Below are 19,330 nucleotides of genomic sequence, written 5' to 3' on the forward strand. Positions count from 1 at the left end.
GTGAAGCCCTGGGTCAATACAGCATGTGCACTCACAGCCTGAGCTGCGCTTTTGAGCTATACAAAGCTAAAAGCCATCAGAGGAATGCATGCTGCAGAACTTGTAATCTGACGGTCTTGGAGCTTTTGTGATCTTTCAGCTACAACTCAACAGAAAACAAGCTTTTCATTAGGCAGAAGTGCTAAGAATAGCACTCAGACTCTGTGAATGGAAGACCCAACTTGTGAAACTGGAACATATGGCAGAAAGCAAGCTGAAGTGCATCAGTCTTAGCTTTCAGTTTGCAAATGAGGGAGAGATTTTTGGCCAGCTCGTTGTGGAAAAATGTGAAACCAATGACCCTGTAGGTAACTGAGTTCAGAGGAACGTAGAAAGCTTAGTTACTTCACCCTACACAAATACAGGTATACAGTCTTGAATTATATCAGATTACTTGTGTTATTTATGATTCTTCCATATTGTTCTTAATCAGTCAGCCCCTTGGTTCAGCTGATAGTCAGTTCTGCAGTAATTATTTTTTTTGAGTTTTAGATCCATGTGATTCTCTGAACCTAGTATTTGAAGTAGTGAGGAGTCTCAAGATGTCTTGAGGCAGCAAAATTAATGGAAACTTGGTTTTGGTAGGCACGATCCTTGCCAAACAGGAAACGAGGGAGGCAAAAGCATTCATCTGAGTTGAAGAACACTTGATTTTCCTATTCAGAAAAAGTGAGATGAGGTTATTACCCTGATGTGCAGTTAAGTGTGCTAAAATATGTTTATTTGGTAAGGGAATAACACTGGAATATAAGATATCTGAGATCAACCAGAATGACAGTCCAAGTCTCCCTTCCCAAGAATTTTTTTCCATCCAAGTATATAGAGAATTTATTTGTTCTTTTGGACTTTGTTAGTGCTGGATCTCCTTCAATCTTCTGTATGCTTATGTAGCATTTAATTGGGCACAACTGGAACATGATATATTTCCAGTAGTGAAAAAAATAAGATTTTAAGGACATCTAATCCCAACCTGGAAAGAGACAGTTTGATATGTCATGTGCACTCTTCTACTGAATTCTGTGATGATACTGACAACACTAGGACAGAATGAAAAAATAATCCCGTAAAAACCGTACAGGAAGAGTACAAGGACAAGGCTGATTGCAGTGCATAGTTCAGGCTTTACTTCTTGAGTGAGAGAATCGGTGGAAACTTGCAGTAATGAGTTTTCGTATGTTATTCTCAAAGTACAAATTGTGGTGCTGGGAGAAGTAGGGAGTCTTTTTCTTATCTGCTGGGACTTTGTCAAACTGAAAGATATTTGCTATGCTGAGAAATCAATGCCAGAGCTATTTCAAGGGTATATCCCACGGATCCCATTATTCATATCCCAGTTTGACACTGAAAATAGAAAGTTTGGCATCCAAGTGCAACAAGGTGCTTCAGCATTCTGGTAAGAACATACTGTATTGACTGCCTGTTATTGACCGCTAGGCAAGTAGTGATAATGCGTCATACTTTGTCTTTATCTACTATAGAGAGATAACTCTACTGAATGAAGGTAACTGCAGAGAGTGGAACATGTGTGTATGTTTGTGCTGTGGTAGATCATATAAAGTTTAGGAACCTGTGACACAGGCTCCTAACTGAAGACATGAGGAGAAGTGAGGAGAACATCCAGTTTACTGAGCAATGTGTTGAGTTTCACAGGGAGGATAATCTATCATCAGTTGTGGAACTGTGGCCAGGACTGCCACGTCCAAGCCCACCGTACCAACTTTGTATTCTGTGCTGCAGAAAGAGAAAACCTCCATTATGAAACACAGCTTATCTTTTCCACACGAACCACCCCTTGCTGTAGTTTTGCAGTCATTTTATAGCTTTTTATAGGTGCAAATAAATACAGAAAATAGCTAACAATGCTGAAGAGCAGCTCTGTTATCCAGGGCACTTTCTTTTAAGTATTTTTTCAGTTCCTACTGACTTACCCAGGGAGAGACCTCCCCAGCCACAGGACTTGTGTCTTCCCCAAGCCTGTACTCCATGCCCTGAAATGTTACAGAACCTGGCGGGGACCATTCGAACAAAATACTTTTTACAAAAATAGAAGTGTGCTTCTCCTCTACTAAGTACCTTGAAGCTTCATCAGCAGTGCTGTATTCAACTAATTTATATTAAAATGAATTATAGTTAGGCTGAGACTTCTTATTGCTACATACTATTGCAAAAAAATAATTGAAAGTCAATTGATACATCTTAAAAATTTTGACATGATGTTAATTGCTGGCAGCTGTAAAATGCAGAATCTAACAATGTATTTATGTTTAAGCAAAAAGGAATTTGGACAAGTCCTGTGGTCTCTGGTCTAGTGTAAACTCAGACAAGGTGATCCAAAGCAGTGGTCTATGTTTATCTCTGAACAGAAGGCAAAAAGGCCAGGTCTTCCCGTATTTCTTACATTCCCTATCAATTAGAAGACTCTACAGAACAGGAGAGTGGTGTTCTCTGCCTACAGACTAAACGCATCCTTCTCCCTACCCTGCAGCAAATATACTTGAACCGAAATCTAGTGTTCTCACCTCTTGAATTAATGTGCAGTTGACCGTTATTTCTGATGAGTGCTAACTGCCCCAGTTTTTCTTGCCTTGGGGCATTATGGACATCTCTTGGAGCGAAAGCTGATTATACTTCTTTCTTTGATGAACCGGGGCTTTCAAGTTAAGAGGCACACTAAACTTCTTCACTCTGGTTTTTTTGGGGTTTTGTTTTTTGTTTTTTTTAAATTTGCTTCTCCTGTTCTTTATGTATTTCCAGTGTAGTATATGTGTTCTGAACTATTGCTTTGTTTCTGTAGTTGTGTAAAATGGCATAAGAAGGTATGCCCTCAAAATACATAGCTGCTAAATATTGCATATTTTTTTTCTAGTAGATGATATCTATAAGTGTAGCAGACCTGATGATTTTTTGAGCTGAAATAAACCAGCTCTCTTCACTTTAGCTCTACATAATCAAATTCATATGTTATTCTGATGCACACGGCTTAATTTAAGTTTGTGACATTGAATTTTTGTCCATTTATCCAAATATGGTAGTGTTTCTTTCAGATTACCAGATAATAGTTGTTCAAAATCTGGGCAGTAGAGTATAGACTCTTCTGTACAGTCTGAAATACCGTCATTCTTTTTTCCTTCTATATAACAAATTGAAGATGTCAAATATGCACGTGCACCTATGTTTCCTATTAATTCCTACAGTATTTAATTTCTTATTTGAAATTATGATTTATGTGATGATCAGTGTAATTCTTCCTGAGGTGATAAAAAAAAAAAAAAAGTTGATTGATGCCCCCCCCACCACCTTTTTTTTCTTATCTGGAGATTCCAGCTTTAAGATGTTCCAAGCATCTGTTTTGGAAAGGTTGCAGGTCACTCCAGGATGTGCCTGCGACTCTCTGCTCAAGTGAGTGCGATACCTGGGGTGGGAGCATGCTGCCAATGATCACGTTGGGCTACTCACCCTACAAACAGGCTACTTCCGTGCAACTATTTCTGCATTGGTGTTTCAGGTGTTTGAAAGGTGGAAGAGCTTTGGTTACTTGAGGTTAAAAACTCCTGTTCTGGTATTGTTTTAACTGAGAGACAGTAAAAAGGGAATGTCAGAGTGGGTTATCAAAGCAAACAGTAAGCATGGTTTCAATAAAAGGAAAGCCTTTTTTGGTTTTCTGAGGCAGGATATTTCTTGTCTTGTTGGGAGCATTGTCCAGGAGCTATATATAAGAAACTGCAAAAGGCAAGCAAAAAGCTAGGACTTCCCATTAGTTTTACATGAAACAGAAAATTTCTATGAGATTTTGCTGACTTCAAGTGGTAGTTATTTATAAGCAACAAAATTGTGTTTGCTGCTGGAAACCTTTGCTTCACACAATGACCTGGCCACCCACTTACCATCTGCTAAACATGATGCTGCTTAATTAAAAAAAAAAAAAAGAAAGAAAAAAAAAAGATTATGTTTTACAGAGAAAGAATTTTGGGGTTTGTGTGTATTTAAGTGTTGATACCTCAACTGATGGTCCCCCAGGTCCTTTTCTGCACTGCTGTTGCCTAGACAGCCCATCCCTAACCTGTGGCATATGTGGGATTATGTCTTAAATTCAGCATTTTGCATTTGAATTTACTGAAGTGCGTCATGTGCATCAGCCCGTTTCTCCCCTCTGAAGAGCAGCTCTCATCTGCAGTCTATCAACCATCCCTCCAATTTGGTGTCATTTGCAAACATGCTGACAGTGTTCTCTGCCCCATTGTCCAGGCAGTAGAAGATGTTTGATAATAATCAATCCCAGCACATCATTGTTTTTGGGACAGGTGGGTATTTGAAGTGCACCAGCACTTCATGAAAATGGTAGAGTGGTGAACCCGTAGCGCTGTGGGAGACTGCAGGACGTCTGCACACACAGGAGGGTGTCAGCATGCTGTGATTCAAAAGTTCCCTGTCTGGCCCGCTGCTGAGTCTCGACACTGGTGGACAAATCAGGTGAGAGATGTGTCGTGTCTTTAGGACTCTCAGCGTAGTTGTGCTGGGAGGCTGCCCAGCAATAACCTGTGTAAGGCTGCAGACATCTGCTTGTATGACCCTGCTCTGGCCCCAATGTCCCAGCCCCTTTTCGCAAGCAGCCCCTTTTCGCAAGCAGCCCCTGATGCTTCTAAGTCTTTTTTGGTCTCTTCCTTGGTCTTTTTATTGCTAGATAGTTTGTATTTTCAGATACAGGTGTATTCTTGAAGGGGGTCTGAAAGGATTTTACCTAAGCTTGTGAAGCACTGCAAAGTGTTGGACAAAAATTTAAACACCAAGTTTGTTGTTGGCACCGTGGGCATTAGTGACATGGCAGGTCTCTTAGTTCTCTTTCTCTCTGAAAAGGAGCAATTTATCAATGAAGTTATGAAAAAGTAATTTGTGAGTCAGCAGCATCTGACTAAATACCTGCAAATTTTACTTCTTTGCGTGTAGGCCTGTAACATGTGTCATGGTCTCTAACAGCTGCCGTCATAGTTTGGAACCTTGTTAGTAAATCTCTCCTTGGCAATTGCCTCAGTTTCATGGTGGATTATTTCTTAACACTTTAACTATGATTTCTACCTTAATTCTTGTATAGTCCAAGTGATTAAGGAAGCAAATCCTAAAGAGATTATGTGAAAAGCTTTTATCTTTGTTGAAGGAATTGGATCATGATCTACTTTAGTAAGCTCCTATATTGAGTCTATAATTTTCCATGGCCCTTCCACTATTCCACTAGATTACTTGGGGTAGTAATATGATGTTAAACGGGACTGTTGGATAATATCTACTATTAAATATCCTATTTGGGACTTATAAAACTGGGTGTCAGAAGTTATTTCATGAGAGGATGAACTGTGAATCTTATTAGCACCCAAATGTACAGAATGACCCCAAATCATTACAGTACCCTGGAGGCTGGTTAAAGAACAGAGGGGCATACCTTAGGGGAGGAGAAGACCGTAAAAACAGGCACTCCTGAGTTTGCTATAATGCAATGCAAATGCAAAGTAACATGAACAAATTCCATTGTAGCAGGAGAAAAAGTGAACTCTACAGAGAGCATAGTAACTGCCATGTCCAACATCTGCCATAAATATTTTTGTGTGTGATTTGTTGAAGTCATAAACAATTTGGTTTCCAAGTGTGACCACTGATTTTTCTTCTAGGTTGACATAGTTTAGCAAGTTTGGGCCTGATCATTTGGAAACCACTTGGTCACAATCATCTTGTATGTGCCAGTGCTCTTAAAAATGAAGCTTATGTTATTGCAAAGGTCTCATGCACAATCAGGTACAGAATTAGCTGCTTTTGAAAAACATTTCTAAATTCCTTCTGCTTCCTTATCGTTCCAATGGGAGATGTCCAAGTTGACAGGAATAATGCAGAGCTTAATTCATTAAAGGTTGTAAAGCAACTTCAGATCTTCTGCAAGTTTCTATAGAAGTATGAAATCTTAAAATAAAATTTTGTGCTTGATCTTAGATTTGTTTGAGGTTAGTGGTAAATTTCCCATTGATTTCATTAGCATGGCATGAGGCTCCCGGGGCAAAATTCTCAGATCCATGGAGTGTATTTTGGTCTATTTTTGGACTTACGTTTGCGTGAAGAGTGGAATGAGTGCAGCCACCTCTCATGAGTCAGAGGAGAGAATTCTCTAGTGCGCATAGTTATAGTAAATTTAGCCCCAGTTCTTCTTCAGCTGATAATTAGAACTAAAGCAGGGAGGGAATGGTGACTGCCTTGTCAGAAGCAGTAAAATCCCTGACCTCCTCCAAAAAACTTGTGCTAAAAATGTAAATATTTTAAAAATAACTGGGATAATGTAGTGGGTTTTGTCTGATTTATTTCTTTTCTAATGAACACAATAACATCTGCTACAACTAGTTCTGACAATAGGAGCCAGGAGTTGTATTTCATTGGGAAGTGCTGTGTTCTGTCCAGTATATTGTTAGTTTTATTTATGGTTTGTTCGGTTTTTTAAATTGTTTGGTTCTGGTAAATCTACTTAGATTAGATTACAAGTTGACTATATATTTAAAATGTATTTGTATATTTGATTAAACGTGACCATCTTGATTTTATAGTTAGTATTGCTATGATCAGGGTAAAGCTGAGTAATCTGTGCTATGAAAAGCTGCACTGTTTGCCAAGTAGTAGCTTTTTGATTAATAAACTTAGTGTTCATAATGATCTCGTTCTGAAGCACAGTCAGGGAGCGCTGTTGATGGCACTGGTACATGCCATGAACAATCCACGTTGTGGTCAACTCTGTTCTGGCAGGAACGTCTTGGAAAGCATCTCCTTGAACAGCAGAGAGTCCTCAGCTTGGAGGAAGTCCTTGTGCTTTGTGGGTTTGGATATTGTGCGGAAGCTCTCTGTGACCCTGCCAGAACGTCTGGCACAAGTTCCTGAGATGAAGGTAGCCCTGCAAACTTGGGGGGGGGCAGGGGGCTCACTGGCTGCGGAGTCCGAGTCAACCAGGTTTAGGGAAGCTTTCTGGGCTCCAACATGCTGATTTCTTGTCTGATATGGTGCTGATGCAGGAGAGGCCGGACTTCTGCTGCTGCTCTTCTGCTCTCTAACACATTTGGAACGTTTCTTCTGTACTTAGAGATTAGCAATTTTGCTACAGATAGCCAGGAATGTAAAGGCCAAACCACAAAGCTATTTACCTGCTCCACTCTTAATATCTTTGACTTGATGACTTTTTGGTGTCTTGTTTTCTAAGTGGTGGTGCGTTTTTTGTGAGGTTCTTTTTGCTTCATATATTCAAGTTTCTAAGCTGGGCCTTAGTTATATTTAGAGGTCAGATTTGATGCATATTCCAGCTAAATGGGGTATATACCCATCCTGTCTTCACTCTGTCTGGGCAGAGGTTTTTTGCTACAAGCTCTGTTTCAATAAAGGTCATCAAACTGCCTGTCTCCTTTCTCTCTATGAATTGTGGGAAGTCCTTCAGCAAGAAATGTTAAGTGAGGGTTTCCGCGTACCACCAAGACTATTATGCATTGCAAAAGGGCACACAGCATTAGCCAGCAATTGGGCCCAATTTGATTTGGCCTTTACTAACTTCATCCTTGGTCCCTAGTAGACTACCTTATTTCTCTGTCAATTCATTTTCCATGTAGCTTAAAAACTTTTATATGCATTATGATTTACCGTGTTCCCAATTTATTCCCCTTAATATAGTTTTTTACATCTTTCTTTCTCTCTTTGCTGGACGTGTTCTCTTTAATGGTCAAGAAGATGCATGCTTCTGGAATTGCTTTAAGAGGACTTCCATCCGAGGGTATTTTAAATAGAGAGTGAAGTGTCCTGGAATTACAAAAATGCGCCCCTCATGAGAAAAATAAAATTTGGCCAAAGTAAGAGGAATTTCTAAGAGTTAAGCTTTGTAAGTTGACTTTAATAGGAATTGTGTTCTGTGATAGCATAGACACAGTTTTGACAGAAAATTCTGAAGTTATTTTACATATGTAATAGTACAAAAATGATGCAATCATCATTCGTTTAATTGAAACTAATAAATCTGTCCAGCCAGAGTGATTTTTATTTTTTTCTTAAATTACTGTGGTAGAATATGAAATCCTGCACCTTGGCTTTAGAGCTCCCAAAGCAGATTCCCACCAGTATAGTCTCTCAGTGAATGAATCAGTCTTAATGGGCACACATACCTACCCAGGCAAAATCTATTTACGTGAAGCATCTGCTTTACATTGAAACCTTGGCTTTCCAAGAATCTTTCAAGCTGTGTTGTGAGGCATGAAGGGGTCAAATGACTTATCCAAGTCTTGCAAAATGCCAGCTGAAATTAGGATCTGATGTGCTTCTGGCTTGATTCAGGTTTTTACTCCAGCCACTAGAACACAAAGCTGCTTAGACGAGCTGGGAGGGAACCCAGGTGCAGTCAGCTTTGCGCTTTGGGATTGCAATTGAAAATGCTTAGGGATTCGCTTATGTTTCTGAATCCCATGTGAAAGCATAGTTCTTTTTGAGAGGGGCAGAATGATCTTTCTTGTTCTTAATAAACAGTCCTCGTAAAATGCTAGGTATAATAGGAAAATTGTTAATTGCTTAGTTGCATTTCTTATTATCTATAGAAGTTTTTAATTATAAAGCAGAGTTGTTACATGAAGCCTGTACAAGGGAAAAGTGGGTATGAATTTACTGGTGCTCAGCTGGATTCTTTTTCTTGCCTTTCAAATAAAGCAGCCTGTCCTGAGTGGGCCGTGTTGCTTCCTCCCTCCGGGAGCAGAGGCTGCAGAGGAGGAAGCAGTCCCCTCTGGGCATTGGGACCAGGAGAATTCCCTAGGCGTCAGCTGCCGGGCTCTGGGTTTGTTCAGGACCTGAATGTGAAGTTTCTATACGAGAAGAAAAATACTGTCACTGAACAACTTATGAATGTAAATCTTCAATGACAGGCTGTGTGTCAGACTTAGGTTTCAGCAGGAAAAAGGTGCATCAGCCTCGCTAATATTTAAGATTAAGGGCAGGGGGAGAGTAGCATTATAAAAGTACTACTTTTCCTTGGACTCTTCCATTTTACTACACTGTTCTCATAAGGATATTACCTTAGCTTTCCTCTGGAAATTGGCCTGTGAACCTTGTGAAAGTTTTGTGGAGGCTTATTACTGCGTAATTCACCTTTAAAAATGAAAGTGAAATTTTTCAATTGCTTTTCAGAACTTTGTCCTTTCTTGCTGCATCTGAGGGCCAAAGTTTAGACCAAATACTCCATTCACCACCACTCTCTGGGCCTGGCCCTCCAGCCAGTTTTTAACCCAGTGAAGAGTATTCCACCCAAGCCATGGGCAGCCAGTTTCTCCAGGAGGATACTCTGGGAAACTATATCAAAGGCCTTACTAAAGTCCAGGTAAACGACATCCACAGCCTTTCCCTCATCCACCAAACAGGTCACTTTGTCATAGAAGGAGATGCAGTTTGTCAGGCAGGACCTGCCTTTCATGAACCCATGCTGACTGGGCCTGATCGTCTGGTTGTCCTTCATGTGCCCTATAATGGCACCCAGGATGATCTGTTCCATGACCTTCCCAGGCACCAAGGTCAGGCTGACAGGCCTGTAGTTCCCTGGATCACCCTTCTGGCCCTTCTTGTGGATGGGCGTCACACTTGCTAGACACCAGTCAACTGGGACCTCCCCAGTTTGCCAGGACTGCTGGTAAATGATGGGAAGTGGCTCAGTGACGACTTCCACCAGCTCCCTCAGTACCCTCGGGTGGATCCCATCTGGCCCCATAGACTTGTGTATATCCAGGTGTTGGAGCAGGTCTCTCACCATCTCCCCTTGGATTACGGGGGCTTCATTCTGCTCCCCGCCCCTATCTGCTAGCACAGGGGTCTGGGTACTCAGGGAACAACCGAGTCTACTAATAAACACTGAAAGAAGGCATTAAGTACCTCAGCCTTCTCCGCATTCTTTGTCACTATGTTACCCGCTTCATCTGATAAAGGCTGGAGATTCTCCCGAGTCCTCCTTTTGTTACTAATCTATTTATAGAAACTTTTTTTATTGTTCTTAACATCCAAAGCCAGGTTAAGTTCTAGTTGGGCTTTGGCCGTTCTAATTTTTGCCCTGCATAGCCTTACAATATCTTTGTAGCCTTCCTGAGTGGCCTGTCCCTTTTTCCAAAGGCCATAAACTCTCCTTTTTTCCCTGAGTTGTATCCATATCTCTCTGTTCAGCCAGGCTGGTCTTTTCCCCCAACGGCTTGTTTTACAGCACATGGGGACAGCCTGCTCCTGTGCTTTTAAGATTTCCTTCTTGAAAAGTGTCCAGCCTTCCTGGACTCCTTTGCCCTTCAGGACTGCCTCCCAAGGGACTCTGTCAAGCAGGCTCTTGAAAAGGCCAAAGTCTGCCCTCTGTAAGTCCATGGTGGCAGTTCTGCTGACCACTCTCCTTGCTTCCCTGAGAATCAAGAATTCTATTATTTCATGGTCACTATGCCCAAGACAGTCTCCAACTGTCACATACCCCACAAGTCCTTCTCCATTTACAAACAGCAGGTCCAGCAGGGCTCCTTCCCTAGTCAGTTCCTTCACCAGCTGCGTCAGGAAGTTGTCCCCAACACACCCTCTTGGAACATCCTAGACTGTTCCCTCTCAGCTGTATTGTCTTCCCAGCTGATACCTGGTAGGTTGAAGTCTCCCAACAGGACAAGGACCAGTGATCTTGAGATTTCTCCCAGCTGCTTGTAGAATATTTCATCTACCTCTACATCCTGTTTCAGCGGTCTATAACAGACTCCCACCATGATGTCAGCCTTGTTGGCCCTCCCCCTGATTCTTACCCGTATGATCTTGTCAAAGCATCCAAGATCAAATAATCCTTTAATAACAATATTATGACATTTAAAGACTCAGGGCTTTAACGCTGTTGAGTAAGGATTTGGGTTTGTGTGCGGTTGCCACAAGTGACAGTCTTGCCCTGTTCTGTAGCGTTGGCTTGGGCGGTGGTGGAGACTGGTACATACCAGACAATGCTACCAATATTCTCTAGTGTGGGGGGTTTTGGTTGGCTGTTTGGGTTTTTTTTGGTTGGGTTTCTTTGTTTTGTTGGGGATTTTGTTTTTGTTTATGCTTGTTCTTTTTTACTTTTCCCTTTTCCTTTGTAAATACAGTGGAATCTGTCTGATCTGGAGGATTCATTCGAGTTTTTCCATTTCAAAACATGCTTTGGTATTTTGATAACAACAGAAAATCGAACTTTGAAGGTAATCCAGTCTACGAAGGTCATCCAGTCTACTTGAGACAGGATTATTTTCAGAGGCCACCAAATGAAAGAATCATCACAAACTGAAGTCATTTTATGCCATAAAGCTCTCATACAAAATCGTGATCTATGTAAATGGTGTGCCAGATTATTTCAGGTGTTACGTCAGTTTAAATTGCAGAAATGCTTTAATGAGTTACAGAAACAACAAAGTCGAGAATTTCCAGTCTCGCTAATATAAAATGAAAAGTGTAATTCTGTAACCTACTGGCAGCCAACTATCTTCAAACCATTCTATTTCTAAAAGAAGGTATTTGGCTGTAGTGGCCTGACTTCTAGTGGCACAGCATTGGAGTGTCACAAATGCCCTTCTTTGTTTTTGCAGTACAAATTTGAAATTAATTCCCTGCTTTTAGTTGTGGGGTAAAAAGAAAATCATCAGTTTCAACTGTTTCAAATTTCAGAATTGTCTGTCTTGTGTTACTCAAAAGTGTCATTTAAATACAAGTATTGAAATGACAAACTCAGTTATTTTGCTTCAGACCTTCTATAGATGTCCTGTGTCAGTTCTGTTCTCAGGCGCACAGGCAGGATGGTGTCGGTGAGACAAAACATAGTGATTTCTGTTTAATTCTGACAGTAGCATTGCCAAGTGCATTGGCCGTGGGTGCTTCCTGGGGCAGTTCTAGGGGATATGTTGTTCTATTTTGAGGTCTAGCATGGTGCAATTCTAGTGTGACTTTCTGATTGCTCATTTGTGTACTACGGAGCTTGTCACTTTATCAAAAATTTGGAGTTTTCCCATTTCTGTTATTCGTAATAGTTACTGCACTTACTCATCCCTAGCTTACCTACAAAATTTAGTGCATATTGAACATGTAACTCATTTATCACAATGTTGTGATGAATTTACCCCATATTCCCCTATTTGCCTATGAAACATTTCCTGCTTCCAGAAATCATGCTGAAATTTGAAAATACTCAGTTAATTCTGAAAAACTACAAGATTTCCAGTCTGTTAGCTGGTGTTTCTCAGTGTGCTCACAAATAAAGGTTAATAGTGACCTTGCTAAAAACAGTAGAGCGGACTTGGCATGTTGAATTGCAGAACTGCCTGCGCATCACTTGTTCTCTTTGATTAAATATTGTAAATATTACAGTTGATCTCTGTTCTGTAGTAGCCAGATGAAACAGTATATAGCTAGTTAGGAATCTGCTATGTGCATTTCATAAGAGCATTATCAATTTTTAGGGATTTTTTTGGGAAAAACATTTGTTCTGCGCAAGCTCTTCATTCCATATTTGCAGTAGTAAACAAGTAGTCTGATTTTTCAAATGTGCTGATCTCATTGCAGGTTTGCTGGCATTTTTTCCCTGTCTAGAAGGCCAGGGTATTTTATGGCTGCTTTACCTTCTTATGATCATTTAATTTATTTCTGCGCCTGGAATGGAGTAATGCTGGGCGCAAGTATAAATTGGGAGAGGAACCTGGGGGTGCTGGTCATAAGCAGGCTCAATATGAGCCAGCAGTGAGCCCTGGCAGCCGAGAGGGCAAGCTGCATCCCGGGGCGCATCAAGCACAGCACAACCAAGCTGGTCAAAAGAGGGGATTATCCCACTGTATTTAGCATTGATGCGGCTTCACCTTGAGTGCTGTGTACAGTTCTGGGGCCTGTTATTTAACAAGGATGTGAAGGTCCTTGAATGTGTCCTGAGAAGGGCAACCAAGCTGGTGAAAGGCCTGGAAGGGATGCCCTGTGAGGAGCAGCTGAGGACTTTGAGCTTGTCTAGTTTGCAGAAAAGGAGGCTGAGGGGCAACCTCATTGCTCTCTCCATCTTCCTGAGGAGAGAAAGCAGAGAGGGAGGTGCTGAGCTCTTCTCCCTGGGATCCAGTGACAGGACACGTGGGAATGGTTCAAAGCTGCACCAGGGGAGGTTTAGACTGGACATGAGGAAGCATTTCTTTACCAAGAGGGTGGTCAAACACTGGAACAGGCTTCCAAGAGAGGCGGTCAATGCCCCAAGCCTGTCAGGGTTTAAGAGGGATTTAGATAATGCCCTTAATATGCTTTAACTTCTGGTCAGTCCTGAAGTGGTCAGGCAGTTGGACTAGATGTAATCATTGTAGGTACCTTCCAACTGAAATATTCTACTCTATTTTTACATTTTGAGTATGTTACAGTGTCTGTTAATCTAGGTAGCTATCAGTAGCAAGCAGAATTCTGTAAGAACTGTGTCTTACTTAACTTTCCCAGTGAATCTAAAATATGTTCCCACATGCAACATTTCAGGTTAGCCCCGTTACTGAACTGGATAAGGATTTTTGGGGCATGCAGTGTAATCTGCATGGTGTTATGAGTTGTGTCTCACACTGCATTTGGGACTTCTGTCCTGATTTGAGGACACAAGCTGAAATTAGCTATAACAGATGATGACTACTGCTGACTTTGGAGTTATTGTGAGACCTTTCATCAGCATGGATCAGCATGCATCCACCTCACACATCCTTTTCTATCAGCTGGAAAGTGAGTATATTCTTTTGCAACATCCCCATCTTGCTTCCAAGGCAGGCTTTCAGTTTCCCCCTTGGAGCAGTGCTCTCTGACATACCGCATTTAGAAAATAAACAGCCAGTAAGTTTTCAGTGTTGTGAAATCACTGCTCAGAAACTATTTGTGACAATAAGGGTAAGAGGCTAGAGAAGTTTAGGAGCTGAGTGTAGATCTCCCAGTAGTGATCACTGGGAAGGTGGACTGGCTGGCCTGAAATTCCACCTATTCCTTTTCCTAAAAAAAAAAAATTAGTATATGATGGTATGCATCAACTGAATCACGGAATCACGGAATCTTCAGAGTTGGAAGGGACCTCTAGAGATCATCTAGTCCAACTCCCCTGCTAGAGCAGGATTGCCTAAAGCACATCCCTCAGGGCTGCATCCAGGCGGGTCTTGAAAATCTCCAGAGAAGGGGACTCCACAACCTCCCTGGGCAGCCTGTTCCAGTGCTCTGTCACCCTCACCATAAAGAAGTTTTTCCGTGTATTTGAACGGAACTTCCTATGTTCTAGCTTGTGCCCATTGCCCCTTGTCCTGTCACTGGGAACCATTGAAAAGAGCCTGGCTCCGTCCTCCTTAAACCCACCCTTTAGATACTTGTAAACATTAATCAGGTCCCCCCTCAACCTTCTCTTCTCCAGGCTAAAGAGTCCCAGCTCTTTCAGCCTTTCCTCACAAGGGAGATGCTCCAGTCCCTCAATCATCTTGGTTGCCCTTCGCTGGACTCGCTCCAGTAGTTCCCTGTCCCTCTTGAACTGGGGAGCCCAAAACTGGACACAGTACTCCAGTTGTGGCCTCACCAGTGCAGAGTAGAGGGGGAGAATGACCTCCCTCGACCTACTGGCCACAGTCTTCCCTATGCAGCCCAGGATGCCATTGGCCTTCTTGGCGACAAGGGCACACTGCTGGCTCATGGATAATTTGCGGTCTACTAGGACCCCCAGGTCCTTCTCCTCAGAGCTGCTTCCCAGCATGTCCGCCCCTAACATATACTGGTGTTTGGCATTCTTCCTTCCCAGGTGCAGGACCCTACACTTGCTTTTGTTGAACCTCATTAGGTTCTTCTCTGCCCAGCTCTCCAGCCTGTCCAGGTCACGCTGGATGGCAGCACGGCCCTCTGGAGTGTCGGCCACCCCTCCCAGCTTGGTATCATCAGCAAACTTGCTGAGGATACACTCTGTCCCCTCATCTAGGTCATTAATGAATATATTGAACAAAATTGGTCCAAGTATTGACCCCTGAGGGACACCACTGGTTACAGGCCTCCAACTGGACTCTGTGCCGCTGATCACAACCCTCTGAGTTCTGTCACTCAGCCAGCTCTCGATCCACCTCACTGTCACCTCATCTAGCCCATACTTCCTCAGCTTCCTAATGAGGATGTTATGGGGGACAGTGTCAAAAGCCTTGCTAAGGTCAAGGTAGATGACATCTACGGCTCTCCCCTCATCCAGCCAACCCGTTATAACATCATAGAAAGCTATCAGATTGGTCAGGCATGATTTGCCCTTGGTAAATCCATGCTGACCACTTCCAATAACTTCCTGTTCCTCTATGTGTTTGGAGACGACATCCAGAATGAGTCGCTTCATTACCTTCCCAGGGACAGAGGTGAGACTAACCGGCCTGTAGTTCCCTGGGTCCTCCTTCTTGCCTTTTTTGAAGATTGGAGTGATGTCAGCCTTCCTCCAGTCCTCAGGCACCTCTCCTGTTCCCCATGACCTTGCAAAGACAATGGAGAGCGGTCTAGCGATAACATCTGCCAGCTCTCTCAGCACTCGCGGGTGCATCCCGTCAGGGCCCATGGATTTATGAATGTCCAGCTTGGCCAAGTGGTCTCTGACCCGGTCCTCCTCAACTAAGGGAAAGTCTTCCTCTCTCCCGACCTTCCTCCTTGCCTCCAGGGTATGGGATTCGTGAGGGACGGCTTTATCAGTGAAGACCGAAGAAAAGAAGGCATTCAGTAACTCTGCCTTCTCTGTGTCTTCCACCACTAGGGCACCCGTCTCATTCATCAGTGGACCTATATTTTCCCTAGTCTTCCTTTTTCTGTTGATATACTGGAAAAATCTCTTCTTGTTGTCTTTAACTGCAGTGGCCAAGCTGAGTTCTGATTGAGCTTTGGCCCTTCTAATCTTCCCCCTGCATAGCTTTGTTATATCGTGATAATCCTCATAAGTTGCTAAGCCCCTTTTCCAGAGAATGTAAGCCTTCCTTTTTTTCCTGAGGCCCAGCCAAAGCTCTCTATTTAGCCAGGCTGGCCGCCTTCCCCGTCGGCTCGTTTTTCGGGACATGGGGATGGCCTTCTCCTGTGCTTCTAAGAGCACCTGCTTAAAGTATGACCAGCCTTCCTGGGCACCTTTGCTCTTCAAAACTGCCGCCCAAGGGACACTCTCAACCATGCTCCTAAACAGGTTAAGGTCTGCCCTTCGGAAATCCAAGGTGGCAGTTTTCCTGGCTCCCCGCCTCGCTTCACCAAGAATTGAAAACTCTATCATTTCATGGTCACTCTGTCCAAGACGACCTCCAACCTTTACATCCCCCACAAGACCTTCTCTGTTAACAAACAGTAGGTCCAGTAGGGCACTTCCCCTTGTTGGTTCCTTCACCAGCTGTGTTAGGAAGTTGTCTTCCACACACTTCAGGAACCTCCGGGAAAGGAAATGGTAATCCACATCTAGCAAACCTCTGCAAGTTAAAATAAAGCCTTACATACAGAAACAATTTATAAAACAGGGTTCTAAATTAATGTGGGAGTACACCCTTTGAATAAATTTCTGCTCGTACTGTGTACTTAATGCAGAATGGAATGCCGGGTTTGTCAAGAGACAACTCATTTTGGGCTTTCTTGTTTATAAACATGACTTCCGTTCCAAAGTTATGTTTAAGAACAGACTTTAACACTGTGAAAGATTTGGGGAGGGAACATATTAAGGGAAAGCTCTCACAACTTTGCATAAAATAGTTTTTCTGTGTTTAGCAATAACTTACTTCTAAGGTCCATTATTTCAGGACTCTTGAGCAAATCTTGTCTCTAGCAGGAAATGAGTTTTTTGTTTTGGGTTTGTTTGTTTTTTTTTTTAATGGTTTTGTTTTTCTTGCAAGTGACTTATATGTCTCTGCATGTTACTACTGAAGCAATACTGGCCAATATCACAGGATGAGTACAGGTGTCCGCAAAATTTTTCTTTCACCTGTTTCATATCTTTTCATAATATAGTTTCAGTCAGACTCTAGTTGGTTCAGTGTTTCAGCTGTACTGTTTTCCTTGCTGGGAAGATAATGCTGAGCATTCTTCTTTCTGGTGTCAGTCCCTTTTACCTTGCTAATGCTGCAGTAGCTGAAAACTAAGAATTGGAACTGCTGGACGAATAGCCCTTCTAACTATTTCATTAAGCTGCAGGAGGCCTATTTTACTTATAAACTGCCCTGCCACATCCCTATCCCTAGCATCCTTTAAGCCTGGCATTTAGGTCCAATTGTTTGAAACAACCTCTTGTTGTAGCTGGTTGGGGTGAAATGGAGCTATCTGTCAATTTGAAAAGGTCACTGGCTGTGTCAGAATGACAGTGATTCCAAATTATCCATTAATCTCTCAATTTGAAATTGTCATCCTTCTGATTACAGCCAGCCAGCCACATAGGCTAAAATAGACCTCTTCTCTTACACCCGTGACCAAGCAGCTTTTTTATTAGCTGGCAGATAAAATTGGCACTGTGCTCCAACATTAAATATTCATTGACTGCTCTCTAAAAAGAAATGGCTGCTAACAGGTTGAGAATATATGAGAAAACAGCCAAAGAAATTACAATTGATTTTCTTGTCTTATCTTCTAAGGTTTGGGCTATATGATTAGTGTAACGCACTTAGCGTATTCCTATATTGGTTTGAGTCAAAGGGTAATAAATGCAAGAGCTTCCTTGCCCCCTTTTACACTTTTACGTTGTCTTGGTATTGTTGACGCACACAGTATGTTAAATGAAGGGTAAAGTAGTGTATAGAAAGTGTAATTCTCTGTGGAAAATAAGGTTTAATAGCTTTTGCGTTGTCAAAGGAATGGCTCTGGAAGATGAAAAAAGTCCCAGATAAGGAGTTCAGGCCTAAAAGGTGTTTAGTTTTCTTACACAGTATAGAAGTGTGGTGCTGCTGAGGTTTGAGAGGATAGGGGCGAGCTGTTTCCACCTGCTGCTCCAGAGGGGAAAGGAAGGTTTTGGTTCTGCTTCTCCATGTCCATCATCCATCACCCGCGTCCCACCTTCACTGTTGGTCCTGTTTGAAATATGATAATTGTAACTTGTGGACTTTACTAAGTGGTCAAATGACGCAGGAACTGGGCAGTGCCGGAGCTGGCAGGGCACCCTCTGTGAATGGAAATTTAAGCGCCTGTCCTGGCAGGGAAAATCCAGGCAACTTCTAGAAGCTTTTTGATGTGGTGTCAGTAGGATGTGGTGTCCATCCATACAGTAAAAGGCATAAGCCAGACAAATGTAAAGAAAAGAAATTCAAGGCACATGAAAGGCCAGAAGGCACATTGGCATTTCTTATTCTGTGGAATAAAGAGTCTGCATGAACACTGATACTGAGGGAAAACTGTTAGATTGCAAATGACGGTGGATTTACTAGCCTCATCTCAATCCTTGTTTATGCAAAACATTCATATGAAGAACTGATTAAAATATTTTAGTTCTATAAGGTATTAAAAAAAATGCTGCTCTGTTTGCCAAATTCTTTTTTTGTATTTAGTCAATGTTATAACTGCCCGAATACTTTGCTGATGGACAATGCATATTTGCCCAATACTTTTCCTATTATTCGTCTGTCTCTAATCATGATGTAATTGTGAGTCAGTGCTAAATTAAATGGAAAATAATCATAACATTATAGCCAGGAAGAAGCACAAGGAAAGGATATAACTGTCCATCTTGAAACCTGTTGAATACTCTCACATGCAGGAATAATTTTATTTATTTTTTTTTCCTTAGGAATATGGGTTTAGAGCATTTACCGAAGCCACTGTGCTGAGATTTTTAGAATGAGCTGATTGATTGTTTGCTTGTATGTTTTAGTTTGTTGTAGATTGGACTTTTTAATGTGTCCAGAGCCAAACAGTGGCCACAGGTGACTCTTTGAGGTTTTTTTAATTCTTTGCAATGGCCACATTATATTCATTCATGGCAGACAACTTGGCAGGTGTTCCTGTGTCCAAATAAGTATTGTACACCAACAGACTGGTAAGACTTTCCGTTCAGGTATATCACAGAAAGGATTAGGTTATTCTGTAGCCAGCCAGAGAAACAGAAGCTGTATGGGTTGACTGCAGCCTTGCCAGTTGAAGTTTTTTCCAGTGAGCATTTGGGTTGTGTGCAGGTGCCAGCTCTACTCACCACTCCTCTGACTGCTCTTTTACGCCGTTTGCTGGGATTGTGGAAAGCAGAAGGTGAGAGGAAAGCAGGGTGTCTGCCGTATCATATATTTTGTCTTTTTCCAGTTCATGTCAGAGATATTTGACTTCT

General features: G+C 42.1%; 1 long non-coding RNA gene across 1 annotated transcript in view; it reads left to right on the forward strand.

The window, feature by feature from the left end:
* Nucleotides 1-19,330, forward strand: part of LOC141744846 (uncharacterized) — a 47,302-nt gene that overhangs the window by 17,914 nt on the left and 10,058 nt on the right. The window lies entirely within an intron of this gene.

Source organism: Larus michahellis, chromosome 6, assembly GCF_964199755.1.
Source record: "Larus michahellis chromosome 6, bLarMic1.1, whole genome shotgun sequence".
NCBI classification, from domain to species: domain Eukaryota; kingdom Metazoa; phylum Chordata; class Aves; order Charadriiformes; family Laridae; genus Larus; species Larus michahellis.